The sequence below is a fragment of the Ceratotherium simum genome, chromosome 4, assembly GCF_057802395.1.
Source record: "Ceratotherium simum simum isolate JZ-2026a chromosome 4, ASM5780239v1, whole genome shotgun sequence".
In the NCBI taxonomy this organism is placed as follows: Eukaryota; Metazoa; Chordata; class Mammalia; order Perissodactyla; family Rhinocerotidae; genus Ceratotherium; species Ceratotherium simum.
In genome coordinates, this window is record NC_141903.1 from 606,797 (window position 1) to 623,731 (window position 16,935).

Below are 16,935 nucleotides of genomic sequence, written 5' to 3' on the forward strand. Positions count from 1 at the left end.
TCCCAACCCGCTGGGTAGCCAGTGTCCCATCCACCTTGCGCTCCCCACTCACCTGAACAGGGGCTCAGTGGGAAGTCCCTCTCCCTCATTCCAGCTGAGTAATGAGTTTTGGTTTGGAAAACAAAATTCTTATTCATAAGGAAAGAAAATTAGGTGCCATTCAGAGGAAGATCCAAGACAAGCACGGCAGGAGGCTCAAAGGCTGACAGAAAGGACTTCTGAAGAGAGAGCTACTGGCCGTGTGGGAGGGCTGAGTAAGGGAAGGTGACTGTAGATCTAGAAAGCCAGCAGGGTCATCTCTGAGGAGAGGAAAGAAAGATCCAGCCTGGGGAAACAGGAAAGGAAATGCAGTGTCAGGTGCAACATAAAATATCCACATATTTTCAACCCTACAAAATCCACATCTTCCCTGAGATGCAAAGAAAAGAACATCATTGTTTTTGCACCTATATCCTAAGCCAAAAGTCGGCCAAGCACGGCAGGTGCTCTAGGATAACTAGGATGTCCAGCAGGCAGAGGGGACGTCCTAAGAGAAGCCATTCCTACCTAGAGAGATCAGGTTGACATAGTTATCCAGCATCACATCCTTATACAGCAATCTCTGAGCAGGGCTCAACAGCTGTCACTCATTCTGGGTAAAATCCACAGCCACATCCCTGAATGTCACAAATGCCTGGAACACAAAACACACCTCTGCTCATCCAGGAGCCAGTCCTGCCCACGGCTCAGGAGGAAGATGCAAAAAGGTTGCCCAGGGGGAAGATACGGTTTCTAGACATTGCTTTTGACTGTAACTCTGGCGCCAAGTGTTCCAAGATCATTAATCTCCTATCTTTATCCATCCAGGAACATTTGTGCATCGACTGCAGTCATATGTTACGCTGGCTGGTATGGGGTTTACAAGCAAAGGCCCTAACCATGGGGAGATGTAAATCTAGTCAGGGAGAAGAGAAAAATGCCAAATAAAAATGTAACAACAGTAAATAATAAGACTTTCCAAGTTTGGAGAATTTCAAAGATTGCTTATCTAACCATTTATGTTATAGTTAATAGATCTGAATTAATAGATCTAACTAATATATAGTTAACAGATCTAACATAATAACTATGTCATAGTTAACAAGTGTGTTAAATGACATACCCCAGTTCATACTGCTCGGTAATGGCAAAGGCTAACCCACCGCTAGTCCTCCACCTTCCACACAGGTCCCATCCCTCCCACTGCGTCAAGTTGCAGCCCTCTCTTTGCAGACCTGACATACAGAAGCCAAACATGACGAAGAACACGGACTTGAACCACAGTGCCAGTGTCTCAAGGCCACCTCTGCCCAGCCATGTGACCTCAGATATGTTATTTAACCTCTCACTGCCTCAGGTTTTCTTCTTTGAAATGAGGATACTAACAGTACTTACCTCATACAGTTGTGGAGAGGATTAAATGAGGTAAATGAGAATATTATCTACCACACATGGGAAATGCTCAGGGAGGGTGAGCCCCCAGGCACTCTATCTAAAATTTCCTACCCACACACAATTCTTATCACACTACTCTGCTTTAATTTTGCTTTTAATTAACAAAAGGGCTCAAATACAGAATATATAAAGAACTTTTCAAATTGCTAAGAAAAAAAGAACCTGATAGAAAACTGGACATGTCACAAAAGATTACCAATTGTCCAATAAGCATATGAAAAACTGTGCAATCTCAATAGTCATCAGGAAAAAGCTAACATCAGGGGAAAAAAATCACAATGAGAAATTATTGCATGCCCTCAAGAATGCTAAAATTTACAAGACTGACAATACCAAGTGTTGGTGAAAATGTGGAGCAACAGAATTCTCACGTGCGAATGTAAACTGATAGAAGCACTTTGGAAAACTGTTCAGCAAAATTTACCTGAATTTAAGACATGTGTACCTATAACATTCCCATGCTAGCAACATAGCCAACAGAAATATATGTATTTGTCTACCGGAAATTCCATTTCTTATTTTACCTTTTTTTTTCTTTTTGGTGAGGAAGATTGACCCTAAGCTAACATCTGTTGGCCATCTTCCTCTTTTTGCTTGAGGAAGATTGTCCCTGAGCCAACATCTGTGCCAATCGTCCTCTATTTTGTATGTAGGATGCCGCCACAGCACAGCTTGATGAGCGGTGTGTAGGTCCGCACCCAGGATCCGAACCTGCCAACCCCAGGCTGCTGAAACGGAGCACACGAACTTAACCACTACGCCACTGGGCCATCCCCTCTGATTTTGCCTTTTGACAGCATGCAAGTGTATAAATCAGCTTGACATTACTTGTAATTTAAACAGTGCTAGTTGTCACAGAAACAACTTTACCACTGTATGAGTTTCACAGAAGCACTATTTTGCCTTGTAATTTTAGGTAAAACTAATTAAGAAACATTACAACTAATATCCCAGAACTATAAAGGATCATAAAACTACTATGAGCAATTATACACCAACAAATTGGATAACTGAGAAAAAATGGAAAAATTCCTAGAAACATACAACCTACCAAGACTGAATCATGAAGAAATAGAAAATCTGAAAAAACCAATAATGAGTAAGGAGATTAACTCAGTAATCAAAAATCTCCCAACAAAGAAAAGCCCAGGACCAGATGGCTTCACTGGTGAATTCTACCAAACATTTAAAGAATTAACATCAAGACATCTCAAACTCTTCCAAAAAACTGAAGAGAAGGGAACACGTCCAAACTCATTTTACAAGGCCAGCATTACCCTGATACCAAAGCCTGATACCAAAGGACATTAGAAGAAAGAAAACCATAGGCCAATATGCCTGATGAACACAGATGCAAAAGTCCGCAACAGGGGGCCAGCCCGGTGGTGCAAGCGGTTAAGTGCGTGCGCTCTGCTGCGGCGGCCCAGGGTTTGCTGGTTCGGATCCCGGGCGTGCACCGACGCACTGTTTGGCAAGCCATGCTGTGGCGGCGTCCCATATAAAGTGGAGGAAGATGGGCATAGATGTTAGCCCAGGGCCAGTCTTCCTCAGCAAAAAAAAAAGGAGGAGAATTGGCAGATGTTAGCACAGGGCTGATCTTCTCACCAAAAAAAAAAAAGTCCTCAACAAAATAATAGCAGATCAAATTCAACAGCATATTAAGTATTATACATAACAATCAAGTGGGATTTACCCCTGAGATGCAAGGATGGTTCAACATATGCAAACCAATAACATTAACAGAATGAAGGATAAAAATCATATGATCATCTCAGATGCAAAAAAGCATTTGACAAAATTCAATATGAAAATTCAATATTCATGAATTCATGAATTCAAAATTCATGATAAAAATTCTAAACAAATTAGGTATAGAAGGAATATACCTCAATATTCTATGTGGCAAGCACACAGCTAACAGCATACTCAATGTTAGAAAGCTGAAAGCTTTTCCTCTAAGATCAGGAGCAAGCAAGGATGCACAAGGATGCACACTCTCACCACTTCTATTCAACATAGTACCAGAAGTACTAGCCAGAGCAAATAGGCAACAAAAAGAAATAAAAGACATCCAAATCAGAAAGAAGGAAGAAAAATTGTCTCTGGGGAGAAATGTCTCTGACAGGCTTCTGAAGCAGGTCCCAAATGGCTCGAAAGAACAAGAAAAGGAGACTGGCCTGGGTTTTTATTGTGGTTGGAGGGTGGGGCCAGGGTAAAAGTTTTACACACAGATACGGGCTTGTGGGATTTGAATCTCCCACTGGCCCAAAGGAGACAGCACCCAGGCTGTATTACCAGCTTTCCAGATGTGGGGCACAAAGGGAAAGGGGAGTGGTAAAGCTCAGAAACTGTCAGCAGTCAAACATCAAAGAGTGTCATCGCACAGAGCATCTACATAAATTATTTGGAATTCTTCTGCAGGGAGATTTGTCTGTTCTTCCCCATTTATTTATTTATTCATTCATTCATTTATATCAGTATTATTTATATCAGTATGGACTCACGGATATTTATTTTGGGGCTATACTCCAACACTGCTGTATTTATTTTCTCACTCAAATTGTTCTAGCTTTGGCTATTGGGAACTCTTTCAAGTGTTCTTACGTCTTTTTGACATATCCCCCATCATTGTGCATGATTTTGTTTTTGAACACTTCCTTACTTTCTGACACTTTAAGAGACTTCAGGCTCATCTTCTATATTTCCTGCCTCATACCTAGAATCAGTTATTTCTCCAAGGATCTCTGGTTCCTTTTCTTGGAAGATTGTATTAGAAACCAAAATCTGGGCAGTAGACATGCTCATTGCTACTGGAGTAACATCACTTCTAGGCCCTTTTAGCTGATAGAGCAAGGAAATATTTATGTGAACACTATCCCGTGTATATACACATATCCATAAATATTTCTATATGTAACTGTATCTATATTAAGCTAAACGTGAGTTCATTCTGTTGTTGCCTACTCTAATCCACGACCACATGAACCATTCTAGCTTCTTCCCATTGCTTATCTGTAACCTCCAACTCCAACAGTGAGAAACCTAGCTCCCACCATCCACCATCCACAATTACTTAATTTAATTATTCAATTCTTGTATATATGTACAGTGACGCCAGAACTGTTAACATGTAACTCCATGAGAAATAATGTTACCAATTCAAGTAGTATTTATGTACAGTTTCTTGTGCCTTTAACTGACTACTGATGTCGCTTCCAACGTCCTCAACTATTGAAGTCACTATTCTCACAAAAAGGCTAACCTTCTTAAACAAGTGTATGTTCTCTGGACACATTTCTTTGGCTGCTGCAATGAAACACAACTTAATTAACTCACCATCGATACAGGGCTATCCTTGCTTGGCTAACAAACAAGCCAGTTGAAAAGTTACTGTGGTTCCAGCCTCATTTTAATTTATTTTTGTGAAGAAATTCTTCTGTGACGAAATATTCCCTTTAAAATTTTCTAAATTTTCTGACTGTTGCTCTCCTATGAGTTGGGAATACTGAGATGAGTGCTTAGTTTGGTGATGTTGAAGTATATTGTATTCTTTCAGCACAGCTGGAGTGTTATCGCACAATAGACACAATATTTCGCCATCTAATTCTGTAACAAAATAATCCACTCTTCACTGTCTTAAAAGTGCAACATCTGAAGTCCATTTTTATCTTCTTTTCTTGTCTACAGGATGGGTATAAAGTGATACTAAAAAAAATTAAAATGTCACAGTATGGTGATACTTATAGCACTAAAAACTCTGATGACTTACAACTGCATCTCTGCAATGTGCACTGTGTCAAGTAGCAGTGTAAAGCAATAAGAGCACCACACAATCTATTACAACAACTTCACTCTGCCATTGTACTAAGAAGGCAGCCATTAGACCATATATAAACAAATGACTGTGGCTATATTCCAATAAAACTTTACGGACACTGAAATTTGCATTTCATAAAACTTTCATGCTTCAAGAAATATTACTCTCTTGATTTTTTTCCAACCATTTAAAAATTTTAAATTCACTCTTAGCTCACAGACCAAACAAAAACAGACAGCAGACCAGATTTGGCCAGCAAGACATAGTTTACTGACCTCCAATCTAAAGAAAGAAAGACAACTTGTCAAAATTCAACACCCATTATTGATTAAAAATTTGCAGCAAACTAGGTATAGAAGGGTACTTCTCTCATCTTGATAAAACAAATCTAGGAAAAACTACAGTTATCCTCATATTAATGGTGGAAGACCGAATGCTTTCCCCCTAATATGAGGACTAAGGCAAGGATGTCTGCTTTCACCACTTCTACTCAACATTGTACTAGATGTCCTAGCCAGTGCAATAAAGGAAGAAAAAAAAATAAAGATCATACCGATTGGAAAGGAAGAAGTAATTCTGTCTTTATTTGTAGAAGACACAATTGCCTGTGTGGAAAATACTTAGAAATATTTAAAAAAAGAAAAGCTATTAGAACTAATAAGCAAGCTGAGCAACTTTGTAAGATAAAAGGTCAATACACAGAAATCAATCCCACTTAAATAAACTAGCAATGAACATTTGAATATTAAAAGAAAAAAATACCATTTACAATGTCATCAGAAAATATGAAATACACAGGAAATTTTTAATTACATACAAGACCTGTACACTTAAAAAAAACTAAAAAATCCTGTTGGAAGAAATTAAAGACGTAAGTAGTAGAGTGAAATATCATGTTTGGAAGACTCAACACTTTCCAAATTAATTTACAGATTCAATGCAATCCTAATCAAAATCACCACAGGCTGTTTTGTAGAAATTAAAACTCTGCTTCTAAAACTTATATGGAAAAATACAAAACGATCTAGACTATCCAAAATGATTTTGAAAAAGAAGAATAAAGTTAAAAGACTTAAACTACCTAATTTTAAGACTAACGTAAAGTGACAGTTGCTGTTCTCAAACTATTGTCTACAAACCACTATGACCCGCAAGTCTCTCTCAAAGGGATTAAAACTATGTTCACAAGGTCAAAACTACATTCATGGAAGCAGGACTTCCAGGAAGCCAAGGTGATTAGCTCAACAAATCCTCTGCTGGAAAGGAAATTATAAAACTGGGCTAAATTATAAAAAACAACCATTACAGGCTCTTGAAATCAAAAAAAGGCATACACTAAGCAGCAGTTATTCATGAAAAAGCTACTAAACTTTAGGAAAAACCAGTGGAAGTTTGTCACATTCTTTCCAATGGCTGCTAGAATCCTCCACTCCAACTTGGTCAGCATATTCATCCTATCAAGGTGTGGACAGCTGTGAAAACCAGCAACTTAGATGCCAGAGGAGTTGCTTTGATTTGAAGTGGAGTAAGGAAATAACCCATGTCCAGCAGCTCCCTCAGTACAATAGCCTCTTCAGTAACATCTCAATGGCAAATGGATGTCAGTTAGACTGATATTGTGATCCTGGCTGGGGTAAGCAATGGACTGAAAACTAGTCAGAAATTTCAGAGACATTCAGGAAATAAGATAGCCATAATGGGGCCAGCCCGGTGGCTTAGCGGTTAAGTGTGCACACTCCGCTACTGGTGGCCCCGGTTCAGATCCCGGGCACGCACTGACGCACCGCTTCTCCGGCCATGCTGAGGCCGCGTCCCACATACAGCAACTAGAAGGATGTGCAACTATGACATACAACTATCTACTGGGGCTTTGGGGAAGAAAAAAAAAGGAGGAGGATTGGCAATAGATGTTAGCTCAGAGCCGGTCTTCCTCAGCAAAAAGAGGAGGATTAGCACGGATGTTAGCTCAGGGCTGATCTCCCTCACAAAAAAAAAAAAAAAAAAAAAAAAAGACAGCCATAATGGGCCTTAATAAGCTTTCCACATACCCATAAAGGAGAGACCAGAGTGTTTCCATGCCATCCACACGTCCCTGTATGCACATGAGCTAGCACACACATGCAAAAGAGAAATAAGACTACATGGCAGCAAGTAAAAGCCAAGGCATATTTAAAAACTGCATGAACTTCTAATTTGTTCCCCACACATAAACAGAGGCTGGCAGCCTTACTGGCTCACAGTGCTTTATCACAACTTCTCATCAATCATTGGCTGACCTCTAAGTGATGCATACACAGTGCTGATCCCAAGGAATCTTGGCTTGAAAATAAGAATAAAGAAAAAAACTTGAGGAGAGGCATCAGTGGCCACACATCAGAGAAAGAACAGATCTCAGATATATTCCAGGTAAGTTACTAAACAACAAAACAGCAACAAAAACAAACGCTGACAGAGGAGGGGAAACATGAGACTCCAAAGTCACCACAGTATATTATCTAAAATGTCCAGTTTTCAACAAAAAATTATGAGACATGCACAAAAAACAAAAAAGTGTGACCCATACTCATGGGAAAAAAGCAGTCAACAGAAACGGTCTCTGAGGAGGCCCAGATGTTGGACTTAGCAGACAAAAACTTCAAAACTATTATAAATATGTTCAAAGAATCAAAGGAAACCATATTTAAAGAATCAAATGAAAGCATGGTTGGCCTCAAAAGAAACAATTAAATAACTTAATCATGCAAGAAAGTTAGACTGATATCTAATTTCTCAAAAACAACATACAAAGCAAGGCAATAATATAGTGGTATTTTCCAAGAACACAAGGAAAGAAAGTATGAGCCAGAAATTTTATATCTAGCCAAACTATCCTCAATTATCAAGGCTATCAAAATAAGGTTTTAAACATGAAAGAACCCAGTGAATTCTGTACTCAGGAGCCACAATTGAGTACAGTCATGAGTCACTTAACGACAGGGACACATTCTGAGAAATACGTGGTTAGGGGATTTCATCATTGTGCAAACACCACAGAGTGCACTCACACAAACCTAGATGGTGTAGCCCACTACACACTTGGGCTGTATGGTACTGATCTATGGGACCACCATCTCATATGTAGTCCATTGTTGACTGAAATGTTCTGTAGCACATAACTGTACTACACTATAGCAAGAAATTCATTCAATCAAGAGACAACTGGAGTAAATTCAGCAAACAGACTCATGGTGAGCATTTAGTATACATAATTACACATCTAAGACTAATTCAAAGATGGGGCAAGAATGGAACAGTATGTTGTGTCATATTTTCAAACAAGGTAGAAAAATGAAACTGAAAAATGAGAAAAGGGAGAGAGAAAGGAAAGCAGAATAAGCTCAGCACTGTTATAGAGGCGATAGGCGCGAGTCAGATAGTAAAATTAAAAACTGAGGGGCCAGCCCAGTGGTGCAGTGGTTAAGTTCCAAGCACTCTGCTTCAGCAGCCTGGGTTTGCAGGTTTGGATCCCAATCATGGATCTACACCACTTGTCAGCCATGCTGTGGTGGCGACCCACATACAAAAATGGAGGAAGATTGGCACAGATGTTAGCTCAGGGTGAATCTTCCTCAACAACAACGAAAAAAATTAAAAACTGAAAAATGAGATAGCAAAAAGTTAAAAAAAAAAAAAAAAACTAGAGACTATAGGGATTGTATTAGTTTTCTATTTCGGTTGTAACAAAGTACCATAAATTTAGTGGCTTAAAACAACACAAAAATAATCTCATAGCTCTGGAGGTCAGAACTCAGAAATGGGTCTCAGTAAACTAAAATTAAAGTGTTAGCAGGGCTGCAATCCTTTCTGGAAGCTCTAAAGAAAGAATCCATTTTCTTGCCTTTTCCAGCTTTTAGAGGCTGCACACATTTCTTGACTCATGGTTCCTTTCCATTCTTCAAAGCCAGCAATGGCCAGTCCAATCTTTCTCACGCTGCATCCCTCTGACTCTGACTTTTCTGCCTCCCTCTTTCACTTACAAGGACTCTTATGATTACAAGGGGTCTACCCAAATAATCCAGGATAATTCTAATTTAAGGTCAGCTGACTAGAAACCTTAATTTTATATGTAACCTTAATTCCCCTTTGTGATGTTAACATAATATATTCACAAATTCTGAGGATTAAGATGTCAGCATCTTTAGGGGTTAGGACATTATTCTGCCTACCATACACATTAAAAACGATAAATGTACAAAGAAAATAACTAGAACAAAAACACAAACATTCCTAAATACCAAAAGAAACTTAAAAAGGGGAAATCCAAGTGAAGCATAGAGTTCTTGCTGAGTTAAGAAAACAAAGATCAGAGTCAGAGATGAGTGAAAAGGCTGAAATTTAAGGGACAGAGGAGAAGGCTACACAGAGAAAGACAGCTCCAGAAATTTGCAGAGAAGTCATCTTAAGATGGTGTAGAAGACTGAGCTGCACTCATGTCAGAGGATTCTGACATGTTATTTGAGGCCAAATAACAATTACCAGGGGGCCATCAGCCAAACAAGTCCCAGAGCTGAAACATAGCTAAGGGACATACCAAATATGATCACTGAGCTGTGAAAAATCCTTAAAAATCTGGGACATTCACTGTGGAAAATGGTATGGTGGTTCCTCAAAAAATTAAGTATAGAATTGCCATATGATCCAGGAATCCCACTTCTGGGTATATACACAAAAGAATTAAAAGCAAGGACTCAAACAGATATTTATATGCCTACATTTATAGCAGCATTATTCATGATAGCCAAAGGGTGGAAACAACCCAAATGTCCACCAACAGATAAATGGATGAACAAAATGTGGTATGAACATACAATGGAGTATTCAGTCTTAAAGGGGAATGAAATTCTGATACATGCAACAACATGAAAGAAACTTGAAAACGTTATGTTAAGTGAAATAAGCTGGACACAAAAAGACAAATACTGAGGTACCTAGAATAGTCATTGAGACAGTAAGTGGAATACTGGCTACCAGGGACTGGGGTAAGGAGAAACGGGGAGTTATTGTTTAATGAGTACATAGTTTTAGTTTGGGATGATGATAAAGTTCTGGAGATGAATAGTGGTGATAGAAGCACACCAATGTGAATGTACTTAATGCCACTGAACTATACCCTTAAAAATAGTTAAAATGGTAAATTCTATGTTATGTATATTTTACCTGGGGCATTCAGTACAGTAACCAGAAGGGTCTAGCCTTAATAGCAAGACTAAATTAGTCTTAAAGTAAAAGCTACTCTAGACCTACATTAATGAAGCATAAAAACAAGACTTGAAAAGATAAAGCTGAATACTGATTTATTTAACAGCCTGTCCAAACTAATTTTATCACTCTTTACAAAACAGAAAACAAAATCCAGACATAGGACATCTTAAAAGTTACAATGTCCAACATGAAATCCAAAATTACTAAACATACAAAGAAGAAAACTGTGACTCATAACTGGGAGAAAAATTAGTCAATAGACACAGACTGAGAAACAATAGAGATGATTGAATTAGCAAAGACAAAAGCACTATTGTAAATATGTTCAAGGATTTAAAGGTAAACACAAGGATACTGAGAAGGAAAATGATAGATTGCTACATGGATCTACTCAAAGAAATGATGAGCTCCGGAAATGGTAATTACATAGTTTAATAATTAGAAATTTTTCTTATTTAATCTCTTTAAATGATAATGACCATCTAAACAAAAATAATAACAATGTAGTGTGGAGTTAATAACAAACGTAAAAGTAACACATGTACCTATTACATTAAGTCAGAGAAAGGAGAAATAGAAGTAAAGTTCTTATATTATAAATGAAGTAATATAATACTACTTTAGATTGTTAATACATTAAAGACGAATACTGTAAACCCCAAAGCAACAATTAAAATAACAAAACTAAGAGTGAAAGTGAATAGGCCAATAAAATAAACAAAATTAAATCATAAAAAATAATCCAAAATAAGGCAGAAAAAGAGGAAAAAGGGAAGATCAGATGAGACAAATAGAAAAAAACATAAGACGAGAGAATTAAACCCAACCATACACTAGTTACATTAAACATAAATCATCTAAACACCTCAATTTAAAGGCAGAGATCATTAGATTGGATAAAACACCCCACTATATACTGCCTACAAGAAATGCACTTTAAATACAATGACATGGAGACATCAAAAGTAAAAGGATAGAAAAAATATACCATGTAAAAACCAAACAAAAGGAAAACAGAGTGGCTATAATAATATTAGACAAAGCAGATTTCAGAGAATGGAATATTACCAGGAATAAAAAGGGTTATTTCATGATGATAAAAAAAGGTCAATCCATCAGGGGACATAAAAATCCTGTTTAAACACCTAAAAACAGAGCTTTAAAATACACAAAGTAAAACAGAACTGCAAGGAGACACAGACAAGTCCAAAATTATACTCAGGGATTTTAATACTCTTCTCAATAACTGATAAAAACAAGTAGAAAGAAACACAGTATGAATATAGAAGACTTAAAGAATACTACCAATCAACTTGACCTAATTGACAACTTTGGAATATTTCAACTAACAAATGCAGAATACACATTCCTTTCAAGTATACATAGAACATTTACCAAGATAGAGCATATTCTGGGCCATAAAACAATTTTCAATAAATTTTAAAAATTCAAATCATAAAAAATATGCTCTCTGACCACAATGGAGTTAAATTAGAGATCAATACCAAAAAAGGTGTCTTTGGAAAATCCCCAAATATTTGGAAATTAAATGCTGAAAACCTATGCAAATATAAAACATGCATCACACACCACATCAACCATAGGTGCCACAGGTAGGCAACAAGCAAGCATTTTCTCTTGTATCTATAAAACAATCAGCTTTACCTAGGACCTTTGGCTGCCACAACACTGTGGTCACGGTGATCTGCCCAACGGTTCAGGCTTTGAGCCTCTTACCACACATCCTGCCCTATTTCCATCGGCATAACCCTTTTCCCCCCAACTCTCCAACTTGGCCGCTCCATCAGGGGCCCCTCAGATAACCCAAAGACAAGTTACTCCTCCAAGACTTCCCATCATGAACAAGGCAGCCACCAGGACAAGAAATGGGAATGGAATTTCAGGAATACTCACCTCACCCCTGGCTCTCAGAGGCCCAGTGGCCATTTTCTGGTCTTGTGGGTGCTCTCACTGAAGAAGGGCAAAGTCCCTGAAGGCAGATCTGAGAACAGAAAATAAAAATGAAAGTTGCCTGGGTAGAAATCCTCTCCCTGTGAACTGAAGCAGGCCACACCTCCAGCCCATGGTTGGGGTAGGTAGGAGGGTCACAAAGGCACTAATGCAGAATGGTCTCCCTCAGGGCCTAGAAAAATGGCCCAAAGAGCTAGGACATCCATGAGTTCCATCCCTAAGTTCTGGCCAGGGAGTAAGGCCCCCATGTGCCAAGAACTGTGTGAATTTGTCACTAATTTTGAACACTCTAATGAGGAAAAAGGCCTCAAGAGAGACTCAAATCAAAAGGGTGGGCTCAGAATCCCAGGTCTCTTTCATACCAGCTGTGGAACCTTGGGGTGACTGCTTTACCTCAAAATGGGGTTGACCACAAGGGTATGTCGATTGACCAAGGTCATGCTGATACACTGCTGACAGATAAGAGACGCATGTAACCAAGTCTGAGGCTGAAGCCTGCAAAGACTTGGGAAAGGCCCAGCTTGGAAGCCATGTCCTCTGCAGCATGAGCACATGGGCTGAAGACCTGACCAGAAGTCCTTCTGCAATGTAGTTCCATGTGCCAAGGGGTGGGGTCTGCCCACAGGCATGTAGTACGTCAGATGGAGAGGCAGAGTTAGAGGAATCCAGACAGGTACCTCACCATAGGAGCGCCTCTCTTCATAATGGCCCCAGATGCCCTGCTCCTTATATGCCTGAAATTTTGAGTCCACTTGGAATTTAGGATATGGCAGTTAGCAATGGACCCAGAGATTCAGCCCATCAACTTCATGAAGAAATTTTTGAGAATGTGGAAGGGTAATAACCCTTGATTTTATTCAAAATCAAGAGACTTAAAGAGATTCCCAAAACCCATGAGTGGGCTTTGACTAGGCCTAGTTTGCAAAAACCACCTGAAAAAGATATTTTGGGACAACTGAAGACATTTTGGGGACAATTGGCAGGGTATGAGATGATTAATTTAGTGTTAATTGTGTTTAATATGAACATGATATCTTGGCAGTAGAAGAAAAGATCTGTCCTTATTTTTTAGGGGCACTGAAATATTTAGGTGTAAAGTGGTATTACGTTTGCAATGTATTTTATAATATGTTAGCATTTCACAAAGTCAACTACATGGAGGAAAAAGGAGGGGAAACTCTTATGAAACAAAGAAACCTAAGCAACTTATCAACCAAATGAAATGTCTGGTCCTTATGTGGATCCTGATTACAACAAGTCGAATGTGGAAAAACATTTTGGGCGCAACTAGGGAAATGTAAACACTGACTAGTTTTCACTATCTAATGTATCTAAAGATATTAGATGATTTTTAAAAAATCATTGTTATTTTTGTTAGGTGTGTTACTGTGGTTCTGTTTTTCATTTTTGTTACAGTCCTTATCTGTTATAAACACATACTGAAGGATATATAGATGATAATGTGTGCAGTAAAGGAATACTCTTGCCCAAAGAATGGTTTTGACCCTTTGCCCCTGGCTCCTGGGAGATAACCTCTAAGCCCTTAGAATGGCTGCCTTTGATAAGAGTGTCTTTGCTTACATGAGGGTCTTGGGCCACACTAGAGAATCTCTATTAAAGATGTGTTTATGGTGGGGGCCTTGGGCCCCACAGACCTCTGGAGGGACCAGAGACTAAGGTCAGCCACGTGTGTTGTCCGCTACAACCCTAATAAAAACTCCGGACACCAAGGCTCGAGTGGGCTTCCACAGTTGGCAATACCGCTTGCATGTCGCCAAATATCACTGGTGGGGAAACAGGCACCATCCACACAGCTCCACTGGCAAGGACAACCGGAAGCCCTGTGCCTTATGTATCCGGGACCTGCCCTGGGCGCCTCTTCCTTCAGCTGATTTTAATCTGTATTCTTTTGCCTCAATAAATTATAGCTATGAGTGTAAGGCTGCACTCTATGAGTTGTTCTAGTGAATTTCTAAATCTGATAGTGGTTTGGGGGACCCCAAAACAATGCAAAATTGAAGCCAGGTCACTGAGGGTTACTATAAATATTTAACAAGAACATGATTACCTTTTGACCTTGTTCCCAACACAGACATAGATGAAAAGAAGTTAATCTTGTTAATTTGCTGTTTTCTTGTTTAACCTAAAGGGTGAATCAAAGGTCACAAGGATTTATGAGCTTATTTTGCAGAAGAAAAAGAATGCCTTTAAGAAAGTTACCATCACCAGATAACCAGCTCCCAGCTGCTGTTGATACCCCGGAAGTCAGATTGCCCAAGGGCTTCTCTGGAGAGAAAGAAAACTTAAAATAACTTCATGGATTACCCCTTTATTTCTCTGAAACTCCTCCTGCCAAGCCCCTTATCTCTATAAAACCCCCTGCTTTCTTCTCTTTTTAAGGTGGATTTGAGAGAACCTATCCTGCTGCCTTCTCATTTGGGCCAATTCAAATAAACTTTTCTCCATTTCCAAGCACCCATGTCTCAGTGATAGGCTTACTGCACACGGGGCACATGAACTTCAGATTAAGAGGTTTGGTATCAAAATGATGCCCAAGATTTGCTTTTAAACACCCCAGAAAAAAAAATGGGTGAGATCAGAATGAATCAATATTGGTCAGCAGTTGACACATTTTTAAAGTTGGGTGATATGAACACAGTGTTCATTATTCTAATGTTCTCTGCAACAATAAAAATTAGATAAAACAAATAAGGCAAAATAATAACTGTTAAACCAAGGCAAGAGGTATTGTCGTAAAATAAGAAATATATTTGGTCTTTGTCCTTGGTTCCAGGCACAGACCTCCTAAAAATTTCCTGAGTGATGTGTCTTTTGTTATTCATAAGGAGCCCCGTTTGAGCCCACCTGAGTTTACACTAACGAGATGACTTAGGGTGGGGCCCCTAGACAGCCTCAGGATGGGACTAGAGACTAAGCTCTATAAAAACTCTTGAACAAGATTTGATGAGCTTCTAGTTTGGTGAACACATCAAGGTGTTGGGAGCGTGCTGCAGAGAGGGCATGGAAGCTCCACCCTCTTTCCCCACACCTTGCCCTATGCATCTCTTCCATTTGGCTGTTCCTGAATTGTATCCTTTTACAATAAACTGTAGTGTTTTCCTAGTTCTGTGAGCCATTCTAGCAAATTATCTAACCCCAGGAGGTCATGGGACCCTGATTTATAGCCAGTCAGTCAGCAGTATAGCTAGCAACCTGGACTTGCAATTGACATCTGAAATGGGGGCAGTCTTGTGGGTCTGAGCCCCAAATCTGTGGGATCTGACACCCTCCCCACGTAGATAGTGTCAGAACCCAGTTAAATTTGTAGGAAACCCAGTCGGCGTCAACTGAGAATTGAAGAATTGCTTGGTGCTGTAAGGGGTGTGATGATTCTCAAAGGGTGTCCTCAATGAAGTTCGGGGCTTCGATACAAGACTGGCCATGAGTTTATAAGTGAGCATAAGTGAGGCCATCTTGTTACACTAAATGGCCCTAGCCCCTCCTGTGTGATTACTCTCTGCTCTTCACATACTTCAAAAAATTCACATGCTCTCCTGATTTCTGGCCTCCACTTATGTATGTACTCCCCAAGAGCTTGATAAATTAAAAACTTTGTTCTATGAGTTTCTCTCCGGGAACAGACTGACCACAGGTGGGAAACACAACCACAAGGTATCCATCACAGCTGACAGAAGAACGGAACAACGTGATGCCTGGAGCCCAGCATCCCTGGACTCCCCTCCTTACTGCCGAGTTTCCCTATATAACTGCCTCAAGATTCTGTAATCTTTGAAGATGGGTCTTTGAAACATTAGTCACCTGTCTTCCGATTTGCCAGCTAATCTAATCAAACTTTGTTTCTCGATCTCTAACTTCTCATGCTTAATTGGCTCAGATCCTGGAGAGCAGAGCAAGCCCATTGCTCAGTATCAAGTTGATAAGTGTCAGATTTGGGAGACGGGTTCATGAAGGTACCTTGTACTATTATCTCTACTTCAGGAAATGTGTGAATTTTTTCCATAATATAAAGTTAAAAATAAAAGTCCAATGCCTAGGCACGACCACAGATGCCTGAGTTGTGAATCAGGTGTCAGCTAATAGCCACCAGGGTCTTTGACATAGAAGCATGGCCCCAGAGGCCCACTGTCCTACCTCCCCCCGCCCACCCACTCCCAACCCCACAGTCCCAACCCTGAGAGCAGCCAGCCAAGACCCACTGCCCAAAGGAGAACCAGGAAAAGTGAACCCGCCACTCAAGCTACCAATCAAACCAAAGATGACTGAACCAAGCCAAGATCCCCCACCCGACACAAACCCTGGGGCAACAAAAGCCTGAAGAAAGATAACCTGCCCTAACTACCCAAAACCCTAGGAACAAACGGACCTAGCCCTACCCCACTGGGGGATGTTTAGCAGTTTCTTGTAAGCCAAAC

At 39.6% G+C, this 16,935-nt stretch overlaps 1 long non-coding RNA gene across 7 annotated transcripts in view; it reads right to left on the minus strand.

Annotated features, from left to right (window-relative positions):
• LOC147917178 (uncharacterized) overlaps nt 1-16,935 on the minus strand; it is a 210,276-nt gene that overhangs the window by 192,027 nt on the left and 1,314 nt on the right. For all 7 annotated transcript variants that reach the window (XR_015551877.1, XR_015551878.1, XR_015551882.1 and 4 more), the window contains exons 2-3: nt 14,571-14,645; nt 12,446-12,533 (exon numbers count right to left, since the gene is read on the minus strand). This is a non-coding gene — a long non-coding RNA (uncharacterized LOC147917178). The remainder of the gene's footprint in view (nt 1-12,445; nt 12,534-14,570; nt 14,646-16,935) is intronic.